The following is an 8478-nucleotide window of genomic DNA, read 5'->3' on the forward strand; positions in this document are numbered from 1 at the left end:
CGCCAAAACTTAAGAATTGTTGGAGTGAAAGAAGGGAAGGAAACTGGAAAAGACCCTCGGGTTTTCATTGCCAATTTACTTCAACAGGTATTTAATCTGTCTGAGAGACCTAAAGTTGATGTAGCACATCGAGCCCAGAGAGCCCGCTCAGGGATTGGAGCTCCACCAAGACAGATTATCCTGAAATTAAATGACATAGCAGTTCTTGAAGACATCATGAAGAAAGTGGCAATCGGAAAAAACCTGATGTTTGAAGGGGGAAGCATAAGATTCTTCAGAGATTATCCAGCAGAGGTGGTGAAGAAACATGCCCTTTTTACGAAGACTCGTCTGATTCTTAAAGACATTCCAGACCTGAGATATGGAATAATGTATCCTGCCAAACTAAGGGTCACATATGAAGACTCGGAGCATTTCTTTATTGACCCAGAAGCAGCATTTAAATATGCCCAGGACTTTAAAAAAAAGGACTCTAAAGGATAAGTAGTATGCCATGGCTCTGTTTGATAAGTAGGGCTACTGAATTCTCACTGAACCTGTTGGCTAAACTGCGTATTTAATGTACACATTTTATATATATTTACAAGGGGTAGTTTGATAGAATACATAAAAAGATATATAAAAGTTGCAAATAAGATGGTCGACAAACTCGCATGTGCTTATGTCTATACATCTTATTAGTGATAGATTGGAATGTAAGCGGATAGACTGTTCAAGGTCCTTGTGTTTACTAAGAGAAGGTTCAAGACTTTTGAATTACGCAGCATAGAAAACAATTTAAACCGATGTAATAATCTACTAACAAATTATATAAATAATTTAATCATTAACACATAAAAAACTAATAATCGTACTAAACCGGTTACTTTAACCTAAAACCTAATGTTAACAACTAATACCAACCCGTTCCTCTTTAAAGCTAATACTTAATACCTATTAGATTTACGACCTCTAGCCAATGGTCCTTGTATCGGTTTATATCAAAAATATGTTTAATATCTGTTTGTGGGGGAGGTTGGAGCTTCCAGAAACTGCCAGGCCAAAGCGAGAGAGAGGCGACGGTGCTTGGAAATGGGAGGAGCGAGAGAGAGAGAGAATGAGAGAGAGAGAGAGTGAGAGAGAGAGAGAGAGAGAGAGAGAGATTCGCCTGGCAGGCAGGCAGGCCGGAGATTTCAATTAACCCCTTCAAGCCAGATGGTTTTTCATCCGAGTATGTGCTTAATATACGAATACCAATAAGTATGATATTTTGTTAATTAAAACTGGGTATTTAAATAGTAAATACCCACTTAGACCTAGTCAAGAAATGTAATCCTCTTAGAGGAAATTACTCACACTCAGTCTTCGACACTTTTTAATACAGGATTATTAATAAGCAAAAAACATTTTCTTTTAATTTACATACAGTATTTAAATAGTAAATACCTACTTGGTCCAACCTATAAGATGTACTACTTACAGTACATGTTCTGGGTTTTTTTCTGTGCATATAAAATCCAGTTCTGGCCTGTTTTTTCTTTTCTATAATATTAGTTTGTAAGGGGCGGAGCTAAATGAGATTTTCACCTACGGAAGATCACATGAATTCTCCCACCATTGGGTGGTTTCACACAGTATATTCAAATACTGCTTTTTGTATCATTTACAGTATGTCATTTAGCACTTTTTTCGCTTTTTCTTCATAGGGCACATTTCTTTAGGATATACCACCAGAGTTCTGAAATTGGGAGCACCCACTCAACACCCAGAAGGTTGAGTTATTGTGTTGCACCATCTGAAACAAGGGAATCCATGTAAGCTATAATGCAAGACGACCCTCTGAAGAAAACTGGAGGAATTACTTTTTGTAGCTGGAATATTAGGGGTGCTAACGAGCCAATTAAAAGGGGTAAGGTTCTTGCCCAATTAAAATCAATTAATGCTGATATATTATTTTTACAGGAAACGCATCTTAAAGTTCAAGCTCAGACCAGGCTGCAGACTAATTGGATCGGTCAAATATATCACTCCTCCTATCTCTCCAAATCCAGAGGCACTGCAATTATAATCCGTAAGGGCACACCATTTAAACATAAAAACACCATTGCAGACAAAGATGGTAAGTATGTCATAGTTTCTGGGGAGATATACTCTACCCCACTCACTATGGTAAATATCTATGCTCCTAACTTTGACAACCCACAATTTTTTAATAAAATCTTGCATATAATTTCAGACTCCACCCAGCAAAACCTGATAATTGGGGGAGATTTCAATTGCGTTCTGGATCAATACTTGGATAAATCTGCACAACAAAAGAGATATAACACAAAATCAAAATCCAGTGAACTCATAAATACGTATATAAGAAATACAAATATAACTGATGTATGGAGAATTGCTATCCCATCAGGAAGAGAATACTCCTTTTACTCATCAGTACATAAAACCTATACACGGATTGACTATTTTCTAGTGGACACTAAACTAATACCTTTCACAATTAATCCCAAATATCATAATAGTACTATTTCCGATCATTCCCCGCTAACCTTCTCCTTAAAACTAGAAGGAATGTTTAATAAAAAATAGTTCTGGAGGTTTAACCCTCAAATACTAAATAATCTGGATTGTTGTAAATATTTAAATCAGCAGATGGAACTCTTTTTTGAGACCAATGATACCCCAGGTATTTCGCCCTCATTATTATGGGAATCTTTTAAGGCTTTTATTAGAGGTTCTATCATTTCATATCAAGCATATCAAAACAAAAAGAACAGGATGGAACAATTGCAATTAGAAGAACAGATCAGACAACTTGACTTAGAAAACGCGATAGACCTGACTATAGATAAACATAACAAGATAACAGTATTAAAATTTAAGCTAAATCAAATTCTATCCGCAAGAGTTATCAGATTATTTCAAATGACAAAACAGGAAAATTTTGAATTTGGTGACAAACCACACAAACCTTTAGCACGCCAGTTGAGAAAAGTTGAAAAGGACCATACTATCCAAACAATCAAATCAGATAAAGGTGAATTGTTAACTATTCCAAAAGACATTAATGAAAGATTTGCCCAATTTTATCAAATTTTATATACATCCAAAACATCAACAGAAAGGAGAAAAATTACAAACTTTCTTGATAATTGTAAACTGCCAACATTTAATCCGCTGGAACAAGAGGAATTAGGAGCACAGATTTCAATTAAAGAAATAGAAGAGACAATCAATTAATTGAAGAATGACAAAACACCAGGGCCAGACGGGCTTAGTAACGAATATTATAAAAGATTTTATGAGGTAATTTCCCCACATTTATACAACCTTTATACATACGCATTTAAAGAACAGACATTACCACAAACACGAGCTGAATCAACTATCACACTTATACCCAAAAAAGATAAAGATCTAGAAGACCCGGGCTCATACAGAGCAATCGCCCTGCTAAATACAGATCAGAAAATATTAGTCCCACATTCCAAAGGCCTGCAGGTTTGTAGGTTAACTGGTATCTGTGAATTGTCTGTCCCTAGTGTGTAGGATAGAACTAGTGTATGGGTGACCATTGGTGGGCGTGGGCCGAAGGGCATGTTTCCACACTGTATCTTTAAGCTAAACTTGAGTCATTTGATTCAGAAATGGGGTAATGAGGGACTGTAGATGAACAGACCAGAATGTTCAATAAAGAATGGAAGGTTTGCAACTAACACAAGAGTGGAAACACAAGAATGTAGAAGTTGGCTGAATGCCAGTGGTGAAGGTGCAAATATCCTCAACTACCTGGGAATGCACATTAAACCTGTACAGATGTTCAGCTTCTAGAGAAAATACCTAGAAATGCACATTTGATCTGTACAGATTTTCAGCTTCCATAGAAAAACTCCAGTCTCTCTCCTTAACTAAACGCCATTGCTGTGGCATCTACAGAGAGGAATACCTGTCAGGTGCGATGTGTATGAAGCAAAATGTTTTTAGACATCTGGTTGAAAGTACTAAACGTTCTGTGGATGTCATCAAGCCACCCGCATGAAAGGTGACATTTAGGGATTGAAATGATGCCCAGGTCATTATAGATGAAAGGTTCTCGATGCAGGTAACTCTCTTCAGCACAAATACTGACCTGCAGTTTAGTTTCCGGGTAATATAACAGCTGCAGGTCATGCTGAATACACACAGAGCTTCTTCAGAACGTATCATGGAATCCAGGAAAAGGAGCTGCAATTCATTTTGCAAATAAATTCAAAGTGGTTGGCACAGAGTTTGCACTATGCAAAACCTTTTTGTAAGTGGTATACCTGCTATACACATGATACACGCCCGGCCCACGATTCTGTCTATATCGACAGGACAATGGTGGAGAGAGTCAAAAACTTCTAATTCCTGGGCGTGCATATTTCCGAAGATCTATCCTAGAACCAGCACACTGATGCAATTATAAAAAAGGCCCATCAACTCCTCTACTTCCTGAGAAGATTATGGAGATTCGGAATGTCAGAGTATTCTCCTGAACTTCTACAGGTGTACAGTGGAGAACATATTGACTGGTTGCTTCATGGCCTGGTTCGGCAACTTGAGTGCCCAGTAGTGAAGAAGACTGCAGAAAGTAGTGAACACAGCCCAGTCCATCAACGGCTCAGACCTCCCCACCATCAAAGGGATTTACCAGATGTGCTACCTCATCAGAGCCCCACACCATCCTGGCCTCACACTCATTTCACCCCTGCCATCGGGAAGAAGGTACAGGAACCTGAAAACTGTAACGTCCAGGTTCAGGAACAGCTTCTTAGTGGCAGTGTGAACTGTGAGGAGGAGGCTATGAGAATGCAGGGTGCCTTGGACAGGTTGGGTGAGTGGGCAGATGCATGACAGATGTCAAGTTGGGAAAAGGGGAAGTACAACGGGATCTGGGGGGTCCTTATTCATCAGTCAATGAAAGTAAGCATGCAAGTACATCAGGTAGTGAAGAAAGGGAATGGCATGTTGGCCTTCATAGCAAGAGAAGTTAAATATAGGCGCAAAGAGGTCCTTCTGCAGTTGTACAGGGCCCTAGTGAGACCACACCTGGAGTATTGTGTGCAGTTTTGGTCCCCTAATTTGAGGAAGGGCATTCTTGCTATTGAGGTAGTGCAGAGTAGCTTCACATGGTTAATTCCCGGGATGGCGGGACTGTCGTATGCTGAGAGAATGGAGCGGCTGGGCTTGTATACTCTGGAATTTAGAAGGATGAGAGGAAAACTTATTGAAACATATAAGGTTATTAAGGGGTTGGACACGCTAGAGGCAGGAAATATGTTCCCGATGTTGGGGGAGACCAGTACCAGGGGTCACAGTTTAAGAATAAGGGTTAAGACATTATGAACGGAGATGAGGAAACACGTTTTCACACAGAGAGTTGTGAGTCTGTGGAATTCTCTGCCTCAGAGGGCGGTGGAGGCCGGTTCTCTGGATACTTTCAAGAGAGAGCTTGATAGGCCTCTTAAAGATAGCGGAGTCAGGGGATATGGGGAGAAGGCAGGAATGGGGTACTGATTGTGGATGATCAGCTAGGATCACATTGAATGGCGGTGTTGTCACGAAGGGCCGAATGGCCTACTCCTGCACCTGTTGTCCATTCCCTACAGCCATTCGGCTATTAAACACGACAGCCTCAATTAAGCTCTGAACCACAATAGACCCGAAAAGTCACCCATTCATTCTCTCCAGAGATGCTGCCTGTCCTGCTGAGTTACTCCAGCTTTTTGTGTCTATCTTTGGTTTAAACCAGCATCTGTGGTTTCTTCATCCATATTAAGACTAAGCATGTTTGTGGAGAACTAGTCGTTGGTGATATTGGTTTCAATGCTGAGAACTCTCGCCGAGGTCTGTAACACCAGGCCGAGTAGACCAGCAAAGTACGACCATGCACCCTCTATTATTCCAAACCTTTACACCTCTATGCATTTTCATCTTCAGCTTCTATGGAAAAACTCCCAGGCTTTCTCCTTAACTAAACTCAATTGCCGGTGGCATCTTGCGATCATGCCTTCCTATGATGAAACCTAAAAACATATTGCCATAATCTAAATGATTGATTGAATTGAAAGCTACAACATGGAAACAGGCCCTTCGGCCCACCGAGTCCACTCTGACCATCCATCACCCATTCACGTTAGTTCTGTGTTACACCGCTTGCCACCTTTGCATCCGGTCCCTACACATTAGGGGCAATTATGCAGAGGAAAATTAACCTACAAACCCGCACGTCTTTGGGATATGGGAAGGAAATCGTAGCACCCAGAGAAAACCCACGCGGTCACTGGGAGAACATGCAAACTCCACACAGACAGCACCCGAGGTCAGGATCGAACCCGGGTGTCTGGCGCTGTGAGGCCAGAACTCTATCGCTGCGTAGGCGTCTGCACAGTGTTCTTCCAAATCTTTTTCATGTGTTCTTTGCTCACTCTCCACAGCCTTCGGTGGCAATCAATTCTACAGATTCACCACCCTCTGACTAAAGAAATTCCTCCTCATCTCGTTCTGACAGGAACGTCCTTTAATTCTGAGAGTATTCCGGTCCTAGATGCAAGAGTTGGCTGAACGGCCATAATGAAAGTGCAAATACCAAGGAATGCACATTAGATCTGTACAGATTTTCAGCTCAATAGAAAAACTCCAGTCTCTCTCAAAGAGCAACACAGTGTGGAAACAAGCCCTTTGACCCAACTCGCCCACACTGGCCATCAATATCCCATCTACCCTAGTCCCACTTGCCTGCGCTTGGTCCATAACCCTCCAAACCTGTCCTATCCATGTACCTGTCCAACTGTTTCTTAAACGATGGGATAGTCCCAGCCTCAACTACCTCCTCTGGCAGCTTGTTCCATACACCCACCACCCTTTGGGAAAAAGTTACCCCTCGGATGCCTATTAAATCTTTTCCCCTTCACCATGAACCTGTGTCCTCTGGTCCTCGATTCCCCTACTGTGGGTAAAAGACTCTGCGCATCTACCTGATCTATTCCTCTCATGATTTTGTATACCTCTATAAGATCTCCCCTCATCCTTCTACGCTCCATGGAATAGAGACCCAGCCTACTCAAACTCTCCCTATAGATCACACCCTCTAGTCATGGCAACATCCTCGTAAATCTTTTCTGAACCCTTTCAAGCTTGACAATATATTTCCTATAACATGGTGCCCAGTACTGAACACAATATTCTAAAATCAGTCTCACCAACGTCTTTTACAACTGCAACATGACCTCACATCTTCTATACTCAATGCTCTGACTGATGAAGGCCAGTGCCAAAAGCCTTTTTGACCACCTTATCTACCTGTGACTCGACCTTCATGGAACCATGCACTTGTACTCCTAGATCCCTCTGCTCTACAACACTACCCAGAGGTCTACCATTAACTGTGTATGTCCTGCCCTTGTTCGACATCCGAAAGTGCAACACCTCACACTTTTCTGCATTAAATTCCATCAACCATTCTTCCGCCCACCTGGTCAAATGATCCAGAACCTGCTGCAATCGTTCACAATTATCTTCACTACCTGCAAAACCACTAACTTTTATATCATCAGCAAACTATCTAATCTTGCCCTGTATGTTCTCATCCAAATCATTGATGTAGTTGACAAACAGTAACAGGCCCAGCACCAAACCCTGAGGCACACCACTAGTCACAGGCCTCCATTCTGAGAAGCAATCTTCCACCATCACCCTCTGCTTCCTTCAATGGAGCCAATTTGCTATCCATTCAGCTGTCTCCCCTTGGATCCCACGAGATCTAACCTTCCAGAGCAGCCCACCATGTGGCACCTTTTCGAATGCCTTATTAAAGTCCATGTACACAACATCTACAGATCTGCCTTCATCAACCTTTTTGCTCACGTCTTCAAATAAATCAATCAGATTTGCGAGACTCGACGTACCAAGTACAAAACCATGCTGGCTGTCTTTAATCAGCCCTTGCCCATCCAAATGCCAGTATATCGTATCCCTCAGACTAATCTTCAGTAACTTACCAACTACCGATGATAAGCTCACCGGCCTATAGTTCCCAGCATTTTCCCTGCATCCCTTCTTGAAAAGAGGCACAACATTTTCCACCCTCCAATACGTCTGGCACCTCTCCTGTAATTAAGGACGACTCATAAATTTCAACCAGGGCTCCCGCAATTCTCTCTCTAGTTTCCCGCAATGTCCTCGGACATATCTGATCAGGCCCCGGGTGGTAAAGAAAGCTTTTGGTGTGCTGGCCTTTATAAATCAGAGCATTGAGTATAGAAGTTGGGATGTAATGTTTAAATTGTACAAGGCATTGGTGAGGCCAATTCTGGAGTATGGTGTACAATTTTGGTCGCCTAATTATAGGAAGGATGTCAACAAAATAGAGAGAGTACAGAGGAGATTTACCAGAATGTTGCCTGGTTTTCAGCAACTAAGTTACAGAGAAAGGTTGAACAAGTTAGGTCTTTATTCTTTGGAGCGCAAAGGTTA

The sequence above is a fragment of the Amblyraja radiata genome, chromosome 3 (genome assembly GCF_010909765.2).
Source record: "Amblyraja radiata isolate CabotCenter1 chromosome 3, sAmbRad1.1.pri, whole genome shotgun sequence".
NCBI lineage: Eukaryota > Metazoa > Chordata > Chondrichthyes > Rajiformes > Rajidae > Amblyraja > Amblyraja radiata.